We start from the raw sequence: 12,794 nt of genomic DNA, 5'->3' as shown, positions 1-12,794 counted from the left end.
AGACAAAATGCAAAGAAACTTATTCTTGGATAGATATGAATTGCATCTTTGATCCCTCTAAAACAATGTCAACTCCATTGATAGAACAGATTTCAAATCCCAGTTGTCAATATATATCCAGTGTCTGGTCAAGATGGCTATCAGTCAGATGAAAATCAAATTATAATCTCAACTGAACTGAATAAAACAAAGGCTCCTATATTAGATTGAAAGCATTACTCTCAACAAGTAGACTTGCCCCTTGCACCCCCCTGCAAGTATGTATCATGGTATATGTTACATCTATCCTAAACCATGAGGCTAAGAAATGCATGTCATCCACATTATACACAAACTCTCATATATTAATCTCCTATCGAGAGGTTCAACGGATGACCTCTCTTCCATATTGCATTTTGACGAGGTGCCAAGCAGATTAGTTAATTGAAATTTCTGTTTTCCAGAAAATGACATAAGTGTGGTACTTGAAAATCATAGATGACAAATAACAATAGTTTTTCAGCTTCAAACACTACAATGGCGAAACTTGTTTCAGATTGCAATATAAGATAATATGCAATTAAGCCTAAATTTATAAAACAATATCAAATTACTATACAAAAGCATCCATTTGTGAAGGTAATACCATAAATATATCTCCATATTTAAATCAACATAGCAGCATATATACTTCGAATTATCCTTGTTCTATACACAGGACCATGCTTGCATTGGGCCTTGCATTTTCATATAACCACGAATTGCCAAAAATATCTTTGCAAGCAATATATGCTTTCTTCTTGTTCTTTTTTGTATTCACATCAAGCTCTGATAAAATAAGAAAAATGAGCTCCAAAACAACTCCTTTACAAAATCTACGAGAGAAGAAGAACAAATATTCTGGATCTGAGTACAAGATATGACATAGAAGCTCACTGAGAAGCTATGACTTTGAACTACACATATAAAGAGATTCATAACTTTGAAGAGTTTTTAAAACATCCTTTTTATAAAATACTTTTAATATTTTGGTGCCTACATTTCAGGTCTATCTTCTTAACCCCTCTTTAGAGTTTTAAGGATTTTTCAATAAGGGTCAAGAAGATAGACCCAAAGCACCAGTGATGAAAAATGATACCTGCAAGTCAATAAAAGGTCCTTTACAAACATGATTACCTGTAGAATCCTACAAGCCTAATAAAATTTAAAGTTACACAAACTGTGGATATTAGGTAAGAGAATATCAGAACAATGCTCAAGAAGACAACTTTGAAACTATTACAGCAAACGCCAAGACTTTCAGTAAAGATCATTTCTCTGTAAATTTAAAGAAAAAAGGGGAAACCTAAAATTGGTTTACAATGTCATTGATCCTAAATCTTTTGAGTGTTTAGCGTGCAATTTGAATTCAATGATATATAAACATGATCTCGTATTCTAACTATTCACATTAAATGAGTCCAAAACAGGTTTATAAGTTATTATAACATAAAAATAAATCATAAGTCCTGCATAATACATTACAATTTAGTATTAAGTCAGTTATGCTGTAGTCTGGAGGTACAATGAAGTGCTTGTAGCACAGGTATAACAGTTTCACTTTCTGCAATAGATCCAAGTTTTACCCACCCATTGTTAGACATCGAAAAACCCAACAAAAGCATCATCCATTTACTTAAAAAACTTTACAAAGTTTGTCAAGCAGACTCGGGAACCTGGATTTCACAATCTCTCCTCCCCTTCTTCCAATGCCTCAATTCCCCTGTAGCTCTGCCAAATTCACTCACATATATCCAATGATAAATACAAAATCATTTGATACATTTACAGTGTATTCTCCCCTATTTAAGTCCCAGATAGGTTGGTTGATATATTTCTCGACTTTTCATATATGGGTTGGCGACTCTACATCTAATTCCTTTTGGGAAAATATGTGTACTATATTGAAGATTGATGAGAATATTTTTTTACAATTTTTTACAAAATATTTTTTTTAATTTTGTAATAGCCCTAATTGCTGTTTTTATAAACCCCTGGTGTACGGCCACCATAATTTGAACTAAACTAAACCTTTTTTGAAAATAAAAAAATCATCGTGTAAAGAATTGTGTGCAGATTGATGTCATATAATTTTTTTATAACTTAAAAAAAAAAAAAAAGTTACACCTGACATTTCAAATTTATGGACCAATTATAATGTCCCATTTTAGGAACAATGCAATATAACCACAAAATACAATGCTCTGATACCACTGTAATGTCCATTTTAGGAACAATACAATATAACCACAAAATGCAATGCTCTGACACCACCTGTAATGTCCCCTTATGTTAAAACTTAGGAAATAGGGACAATTAACTTTCAAAAATCAATTGCAAGAGACTTCTTTCCTTAAAGTCTCTAATAACACTTAAAATGACAATAATTGAAGTAAGAATAATAGTCTATGATACCACTTCTAAAAGATTTGTTCTTATGTTATATAATTGATATCATTTATAATCTGATCGTATATGATATATGAGAACAATACCACTGCTATCTCTGATTCAACACTTAGGCATATTCAAGATGTTTTTGATCTATACATCTGCACTTAGTGCAATGCAATCAATGTTAAGATTATCTCTGCAGTCTCTGATATGATTGATGACAATTGTGCAAGGATGATCTTAATATCCAGTTTATTTTCTACTGAACAATATGTATTATACAATCAGAATTGTGCAATCAGAATTATTCAACGATGTGATTGGTAGCTGTCTCTGATTTGACAATGAAAAGTATGCTGTAATATATTCTGATCAGTAGCCATCTCTAATATGACAATAAGAAGTATGTTACAATATATATATTTTCCTATCGCTTGTAGTGATGGGTGATCTGCTGCTCCTGATATGCCTTTATGAATATGCAAATGTGTATGATATCGCTTACAGCAATATAGTGCTGTTTCTGATTTATCTTTGTAAACTTGCAACAATGGTGCTCTTCCTGATTTCATACTTTACATATATGCAACTGGTTTATGCCAATGGCACTTGAGCAATCCAATAAGGACATAAATAAAATAAAAGACTAAAGTAATCCAATGATGATTAGTAGAATGAATTCTATCTTCCTTATGTATCTTGCATGATGGAATGGTTGCATTAAGAGACATGTCTCTTCTTAATCATGTCCCTCCGTGAGCAGATTGCATCTCCTCATAACAATCGGTTTATGAAACATCGTTCTTAATGATTATTTGTTTAAGCATTGACTAACCGCTGTTTGTAATTATCTTATTCTATTTAATCGCAGCACTTCATTATTTATACAAATTGCACCTTTCCTTATCAATTGTTATTTGTTATTTCTGTCTAACCAATTATCATTAATCTCTACATAAACAATAATAAGTGATGATCACTGCCATTATGGTAATCACTGATTGACTTCGCTTAGGTAGTGATAACTGATTTCCCTTATGTTTGATGACATTCTGCTTTGATCAACATGATCAACCTTTGATGATTGATATGCTTGATATTATTTGATTGATATCTATTGGATAACTGATTAGTAGATCCTTGATCAACCCTTACGTGATCCTCCTTATGCAACATTAATATGAACAATCCAAAGTAATATTGATTGATGCCTATGATAACTTCCTTTATCTGATAGAAATGTCTTCATTCCTTGATGAGAATGGGGAAGAGCATATCTAATCTCTCGTCTTCATTAATACATCTTCCTCTCTAAGCTTTACCTAGATCTTTGATAGGAAAATTGTGAATTCTTATGGAATAAGACAATTTTCCACAATGTTTCTATGCTACAATTGACATAAATATACAACTAACTATTAGTACTATGTAAAAATTGTTATCTTCTTACTTCTAGCTAAGTGAGGATGCTATCAAGGCTGCCACCTTTTATCACATAATTGCTAATCATTATTAGGTCATAGATGAGAACATCACACCAATTTCATTAAAAATTAATTAAAAAATAGAAAACCAAATCCCATTATTAAAAAAAAATTACATATTTGATTTCATAGAAAAATTCAAAAAAAAAAAGTCATCGACCATATTGGTAAAGTCAGTTTTTTTCTTGATATTTTCATGCCATTGTACTTACAAGTCCAAGGCTAAGCGTTAGGTTTCCAAGCCTAAAACAAAGGTAGAGACATGGTTTCCAAATTACAAATTTTATGAAATGCATACCTACTCCAAAACGCATACCCGTTCTAAAAAAGAGCGGGAATATGTACTTAGAAACAGGTACCCATTTTAAAATATGATATAATTAGAAGTGGGTACCCGTTTCGTGTAAGAAGTTGAGTCCACATCACGGGGAAGTTTCGGACTTAGAAAAAATGTTTAGGTTTGGGATTGCGAATGGAAATTTATACCCATGCAAAATGGGTACACAATTTGATTTCAAAAACAGGTACCCATGTGTAAGAAGTTGAGTCCACATCAAGGGGAAGTTTTGGACTTCGAAAAAATGTTTAGGTTTGGGATTGCGAATGGAAATTTATACCCATGCAAAATGGGTACACAAGTTGATTTCGAAAATAGGTACCCATAAGTTGATTTCGAAAACAGGTACCCATAAGTTGATTTCGTAAACAGGGACCCATGTGATCATGGGAACCTGTTTTCGAAATCAACTTGTGTACCCATTTTGCATGGGTATAAATTTCCATTCGCAATCCCAAACCTAAACATTTTTTCTAAGTCCAAAACTTCCCCTTGATGTGGACTCAACTTCTTACACGAACCTTTATCAACATGTTTTTCAAATGAAGTATCACCTCCATCATAATCTAGCCATATTAAAAAGGATTTAATAATTTTTTGATAATGGGAATTCTCAATTATGTATTTTCTTATTCTACCATTGAATAGAAGTAGCTTGTTTACTAATCTCACATCCTATAAATGTGTAATAGCTTTGTGTGTCTTGCCTTTTAAGATTCTATTGCATGTTCTACAATCTATAACCTTGTTTAAGCAATTCTCATCACCTAGATAAGTTGTAGATTGGTCTCAACACATACCATTGGTGTCAAAGCTTGAATTTATACCACACCAATTATCGTTTGTCACTATTTTGATATCAAATATGTGCATACCTTCACCATTGCAGCCATGGGTAAAGCGAGCAAGATGGTGCACAACTCAAAGGATCAAATTTAGCATCTTTTGACAACAACAGATGCCTACTCAAGGAGATCCAACATCTCCAATACTATAGCCAACAATTGCAAAATACTCTCCAATCAGAGGAAAAAAGCTTCAATCTTATAACAAAGTGGCTCACAAATCTCACAATACACATTAATTGACTTGTTGACCCTATCCTAGAAGGTATTTCTCAAGCCAAGAGTAGTGGTACTTGAGCCATGCGAAGAGAGGAGAAACTAGCATGACTCAGCTTTGAATGCACACAATTCAAATGCCTAAATAAACACAAATCAAAGCGCAAACACATAAGTCAAGATTAGTGATGCACACACAATGATAAATGAGGACCTAGTAAGCCTATGTCATTCCCTGCAATACTCTTTTAGTAATTTTGATAAACAGACCAAATTGACTCCAAGGTACAAAAGTGAATGGGCTATGAAGGTCAAGGCCTATGCAAGGACAACCACGACATCATCAGTCCCCTCCAAACAAAGATGAGACTACCCGACACTAGTTTGGGTTGCATTGATTGTCGCACAAGCAACAAAGACTCTACACACTTCTCGCTACAATTTAACACCAATGAGGCATATCCATTATACCCTACGTCAAGCAATTCAACCTACATTTACTTGTCAAAGCGAAAAGTGTTATGAGTGCACTTCAATAGTGTTCAACAAAGCAATAGGTTCAACTCTTTCAACAACACTTTCATGGAAGAGGCCTCATACAGGTGCATCATTTCCTCAACCATGCCCTACATAAAAACACCTTTGCACATTGACATTAAGCACTACACCAACTGTAAGATCAACTCTACACAATTCTGTCTAGCTTAGCCCATAACTAGCATCATCATAACATTGGTAACACCATTTTAAAAAAATTTATGCTCTTGTACATGTGTATTTTCTCTGCAATCCACTCACATATAGGAAGTATCGGCATGTCCCTTGAAGAGGCAACACGAGTATGCACACACCTTACCTTCTCAATGTTTAGAGTAAAAGGATAACACATACATCCCCTAGCATTTGTAAGCATCCACACTAAGGGTATTTGATTAGCGACTGTCGCCCAAGAACTCGTGACTAACTGCAATGGGGACCATTTGTTCATTAAAAAAGGGAAAATGATCTAGCCATAAGGGAGTCATTCAAAGTCAAATTGTACTACGCCACATCTATGTAATCCATTAGGCATTCCCCAAAATGGTAGATATATGTAACACAACATTGATGATATCCACAAAACACGAAGACTACCATGCCATCACCAATTGACTCACACAACTCAATTGCGTCACCTTGAATCGTTGCACTCACTGTCGATTACGCCTTGTGCAAGCACCTATATTGTTGTCTTAGTGCCTCGAAGAACACAATGAGGGTCATTGCTCCTCAAGAAAGGACGAAGAACCTAAGCATAGCCTCATACCAATTCATCAATATTCCTTGCATACTTGGGCATTCCCTTACAAGCTAGCACATTGTCAAGATGACTTTGCACATAGATGGAGATTTAGTTTTGCTTCACACGGTTCTGTGTGAACCCCAACAATTTTCCACAACCACACAAGCTCCAAGAACTCTTCACTTACACATCAATCTCAACAACTCTTTGTGCAACTATACAAGCTTCAAGAACTCATCAAAAATGAGCAAATGACGTAACCAAAATAGTCATTCAAAGTCAAATTGTGCTATGCCACATCTCTGTAATTCATTAGGCATTCCCCAAATTGGGAAATAAATGTAACACAACATTGATGATATCCACACAACATGTAGACTACCATTCCATTGCCAATTGACTCACACCACTCAATTGGCTCACCTCGGATCATTACGCTCACTATCAATTACACCTTGTGTAAGCACCTACATTGTATGAACACAATGAGAAACATTGCTCCTTGAGGAAGGACAAATGATCTAAGCATAGCCTCATACCAATTCAACAATATTCCTTACATACCTTGCATGTTCCCTTGCAAGCTAGCACAATTTCAAGATGACTTTGCACATAGACGCACACCTAGAAGTTTCATTTCACATGCAACCATGCCAACCTGAACAATTTTCCACAACCATACAAGCTCCAAGACTTCTTTGCGCACAACAATTTCAACCACTCTATGAAAGTGCATAAGTTTCAAGAATTCTTGATGCACCACATCTAGAAGTTCCTATAACATTATGCAACACCACACATGCTCCACACACTTCAACCATGTGCCCCATCACATATGCTTTAGGCTTCAGCCTACCTAGCATCGAACCATACGTATGCAACACATGGCATTAGCTCCTACAAAAGAAACATCACCATACACATGCAACACTTGGTGGGCTTCCATACCATAGGAAATGGTTTCATATATGTTTGACATTTGGCACCATACATACTCCATGCCACAAGATATGACACCATCTGGATTTGATACTTGGGGACGTCCTACCCACACATTCCACATGATCATACACATTGGACACATGACAACATAAACATAGCACTTAGGTATAAAGACCATCTATTAATACTTGCACTAGACATCTTGTATAGGCACACAGAAAACATGAGACTAATCAGCATCCATGCATCTGGTATCACCTTCATCATAATCGAGGTAGATCATAAAGAATGCACTACCCCTTTTCTAATCAGGGGTTTTCACTCTCAGCCTTGATAGCTTTAGACACTTATGTATTTTATCCTGTTCTGCAATTATAAAGAAGTAACTTATTTGCTAATCTTGCATCCTCAGTGTAATATCTTTTTGTGTCTCGTCTTTGATGATTCTATTGCATATTCTAAGATCTATAACCGTGTTTGGGTAATTCTCATCACTTAGACAAGTTATAAATTCTCATCCATAGATCTCATGGGCTTGGCACAGATAACCAAGATCAAAACCTACCTTTATAGTAGCAAGATTTGAGTATACAGTGACTTGCTGACTCTGCAGGCAAGGAGTTCATGGTAAATCATATAAGATATAAGATCTAACACTGTTGAGATACACTTTCTAAACTACAGGTATGAAACACAACTTGAAGAGAGCTCTATAACTACTTGCAGCCACCAATTTCCTCACATTCTCAATGAACGGTCTAACCGAAACTTACAGTTCTAGCAAAAGATAGATACACTACAACTATGGAAACCTCACTCAACAAAAATACTCGCCATAGCAGCTGAATATCAAGGTGCTTTTAAAAAGAAGATTGAAACAGCCAACCTCACTGCATGGCTTGTATATAATAATTCTATTGATAGAAAAATCCTGTGGTAGTGAGTTTTATATTTTGCATATCAAGGCATGCCAACCACTCAACATTAATCAGAAGACAACGTATATATGTTCCTCCTAACCACGTCTTCCCCCGTATTTAATAACACTGTTCCAGCATAATGAATCCAAACCCCAAATGGAGTCACAAATAACATCCTATAAAAGTTAAATATTCCAACGTAGTCTCGGACTGAAGACTTCTAAACAACAAAAGTATCTCGGAGTGATCGAATTAGAGTCAAAACACTGAAGCTCGCACTACTTACTCTTCTTGAGCTTCTTCTCAAGAAAAGCGTGAACTAAAGGATAAAAGCTTCGTATACCATATCCGACACGTCTCGAAAGCCAGTAAACATTAAAGATACAGTTTAACGGGATTAACGGCCAACACTTACAATACATAACCAAATAACCCGTGATCACGTTCAAATGTATCGTATAAATACGTGTGTACGCGTCTCTGTGTGTCTATGCACATATGGACTCGCCTCCACGAGATATTTCAAGGTTTACGTTGTAAAAGCAAAATCATAATTTGGCAGGGAATTCAACATTTACCCTATTGGAAAAGGCAAGAAGAGAAAGAAATGGATAACTTGTAATTAAAATTAATGGTGACACGATCAACGCTTGAAAAGAATCCACAGAAGGAACTCCAAATTAAGCTGGGCCTCTCCTATTTGTATCTTCAAAAGCATCCCACTCGCTCAGGATGCTTGATGTTCTGAGCTCCCATACACTGTTTTCATCTAAGCGGCCTCAATAAAACTTCTGCATCTACCCTAAGAAATTAAAAAAAAACAATCAAAACAGGAATGAATGTTAATAGCTGGTAAGGAGCTAAAAGTGTACCGACAAGCGCGTTTCGCTGTAAGTTTTTGGTTGAACAATGCCTTCGTCAGTTGGCGAGACTCGAACCAGGGTTTTAATGGTCACTTTTCCCCAAAAGTCGATACAGATACAAATACGGCACCGCCAATTGGAAATTTAACTTATTACGGAAGAAGAGGATCAAAATTTCCACTTCGTAGTGGAATATTCATCAGAACATATTCTATGTCACATCATGCCAGCCTGGCGTGAATTGGGTAGCTCTCTGGAATGAATCTAGACCTCTTGGGTTATTTCAGTTCCTTCAAGACATGGAAACTGAAACAGTCGTATATATCTTCTAAAATAGTCTTTAAAATAGTTCCTTATATTTCTAGTTCACAACACGTCAACTGCGACCAATGAATGAATGAAAATTTTAAATGATGTCTATAAAGATAAAATAGTCTTTTTGCTATTGAGAATAACTTTACATAGATCTAATCTAAAAAAACTTTAATATCTAATTCTCATTTTTTTTATAGAGGATTTTAAGGATTGAGGAGTATCCATTCCATCAAATTCGGTTGGGTCATTATCTCGACCTCATCCCTTATGATATCGGAACCTTGTACTTAGCAAGACATGATCCCTATTTGTAGTGAGCTCGTTGAAAATCTTTCAATTTCACTAGCAAACTAAGAGTCAATTGATATTTATCTTTTCAATTAGTTTCTCTTCAAACAATTTACATAAAGATTCAACTTTTAGAATATTAGCATATTTATTGTGAAGGTTTTCATAAGTCGAACAATTTGTGATGCATTTCCACCAACCCTAATGTACGGGAACAACAAACCTTGTCAGTCCACTCCGCATTGAGTGTTTTCTAGCTCCTTGTTTTGCACCTAAGATAGTGTGAGCTAGTTCTTGATTGAATTATTAGTATTAGTCTGAGCTAGTTCTTGATTGAACTATTAGTACTTTAGCTTTCCTTTTTATATTTGCCTCTATGAAGTGTTTTTCCTCATGGTCACATGTGGGATTGAATTGTTTGACATAACATTTTTTTATTTTCTCGAGTTATTTTGTCCACATCACTACTTTGGCTTTCTCTCTCACATACCTTTTGATTTCTATATTTACATTTGATCATTCTTGCATATTAATTCTAGATTTACTCATCTCTTTCATATTTTGTTTCATCTATGTGTTTTTTCCTTCTATTTAGCTTTTCCCCTGCCACAATTTTGGGTCGACAATGAACTTCCATGCTCCCTATTGTCTTCAATACCCTAACTATTGAATCATCACAACTACTTCAATTAGGAAGGGTTTGGCCTCAACTAAGATGATTTCATATTGAATCATGAATTTAATTTTGAAATTGATTGTGATTAAATATATTTGTAATCTTCTTATTTATGTCCATCTTGATATTAATGTTGTAGACACCTAAATAATTCTCCTTTACATAAAATTTACACTTAATTAAATAATTCACAATATTTAATTAAACACCTTTTCTACCTCTCGCAAGAAATTAAATAAATAAATAATAATCATTTCCACCTATTATCCACCTTACCCATGTGACTAAAATAATTAAATAATATTATTATTTAATTAGACCTATATTCTCTAAACACAATCTATGAATAAGGGGGACACAAGAACACTTGTCCATGTGGTTCCTTTATTCCCTCAAACAAGCACAGGAATCTAGGCTCACTAGGTGCACATCTTCCTTAATCCTCTCATGATCAAAACAACTTGCTACACTCAAGGGCTCGAGGCAATCATCCCTCGGATGGAAACTTAACTATAGAATCAGTTATCTCTCCATTTTAATCTTGTTATTTTATTCTTTAAATAATATGATTCATTGATTATTATAGTTGTGGCTTACCAAGTTTAAAATTGGGACAAATATTAGGGCAAGGCCCCATGAAGTTGCTTAGCTTATTTTGGCTAGCAGGCACTCTTCAATTTTTTTAGGAGTGATTTGTGGAGCTAGTGGCCCCATGCAGCTACTAATTTTGCTACTTATTTAAGTAGTCATTTTAATTTTGCTGCTAACAATACTAATATTAATTTACTGCAAAAAAATGCACTCAAGTAGCAGCATGGGAACATGAGGTCACTCTTTCTTGCTACCTCGATGATATTTAGGAGCTAAAATCATTGATTGACAAAGAAGAAACCCATCATTTACATAGCATACACAATTGATATGTATGGAGCCAAATTTATGGAATTGTAATTTTATGTAAGGCGCATGTATGTGAATGTTCTAAGATCAATCATCTTAAGTAGTAATTAAGTACATAAACGATCATTACATATTTCATGTACAAATTAATGAAGATTTTATAAAAGATTTTTGTATTTAAGTTGAAAGCAAGTCAAATTTTCCTATTTTCTCTTTAAAACTAAGATCTCTAGTAAAAGTTTCTCCTAGAATTAATTTAGTGAATTTCATGTTGAGAGGAATGGCATGTTTTATATTTTTAAAACATATCCTTGCACTAGTCTAAACATTTTAATGTTATTTGATTTTATCTTTATTAAGTTTTCAATCAATAACATGTTAGAATTTCCACATTGGATATAGTAACATATTCCAACTCCATTCATATTGGATAGTGGATTAAAAAATCCCCTTGTCAATTTGTATTTAGAAGGAAACTTTTATATAGTTGTAATTGAAAATGCAAGTTCTTTCTATTTTCAATTTAAGGATGTTTTTTGTGCAATTCAATTTAGAAAAAAATTCAAGTGTTGTGTGTTTCTAAATGTCAATTTCTATTTTCTATCAAAATGTCAATTTTTATTTAGAAAGAATCATTTATAGTTGTAATTGAAAATGCAACTTTTTATTTTCAATTTAGGAATGTTTCTAATAGTGGTAACATATAAATAGAAAAGACAAATTTACTCATTAGCTAATTGGTAAAGTTTAAAACAAGTCATTTCCGTTTAGGGTTATAAATATTTTCTCTCTTTAAAAGCTTGATTTTTTTGTTTTCCAAAATTCTTACATTTTTTCTTAATAACATTCCCCATAAATTGTTGTAAATCAATCAGTTGAAGATCTTCATGATATCAATTAAATTTCTTTGACTATGTCCCACATTGAAGCTGAAGAAACTGAGGCTTTAAACAATTTTAGCTCTCTTCTCATTTATTGGTCTCTTTTGATTTTTTGTTGATGGGTGGCTGCCTTTTTACTGTCTTGTTGTTGTGACTGTGTCTTGTAAATAGGGTTTTGGGTCCCTTCAAAACCTGTTTTATCCTTAATAAAAAAATATTCCCCATAAATAAAAAACATTCTTTATTCACGATATTAGAATAAACATAAAATTACTCCCTCTTAATTCCTTTATTACTTTTATTTATTATATTAGTTATCTTAACAACTATAAGCTTTACTCAAAAAAGTAAGTAAATATATCTTTTCCCAAGACCATATGGCATGATTGTCATGTGTTTTAAATTCTCGTAAGACTATGAATTTATTAACCAA

The 12,794-nt window shown here is 34.0% G+C and overlaps 1 protein-coding gene across 4 annotated transcripts in view; it reads right to left on the bottom strand.

Annotated features, from left to right (window-relative positions):
* The window catches only part of LOC131075366 (bHLH transcription factor RHL1), a 41,389-nt gene extending 31,780 nt beyond the window's left edge, over positions 1 to 9,609 (bottom strand). For 2 of the 4 annotated variants that reach the window (XR_009113198.2, XM_058012196.2), the window contains exon 1: positions 9,311 to 9,609. The gene's annotated coding sequence lies outside the window, so the exon portion shown is untranslated. Of the gene's footprint in view, positions 1 to 9,016 lie in introns of all 4 variants that reach the window. The other 2 variants (XR_009113199.2, XM_059216622.1) reach the window with 2 other exon arrangements.
* Between the last annotated feature and the right edge of the window lie 3,185 nt (positions 9,610 to 12,794).

The sequence above is a fragment of the Cryptomeria japonica genome, chromosome 2, assembly GCF_030272615.1.
Source record: "Cryptomeria japonica chromosome 2, Sugi_1.0, whole genome shotgun sequence".
Taxonomy (NCBI): domain Eukaryota; kingdom Viridiplantae; phylum Streptophyta; class Pinopsida; order Cupressales; family Cupressaceae; genus Cryptomeria; species Cryptomeria japonica.
Note: the sequence above shows the minus strand (reverse complement) of the source record. Positions and strands in the feature narration are given on the sequence as shown.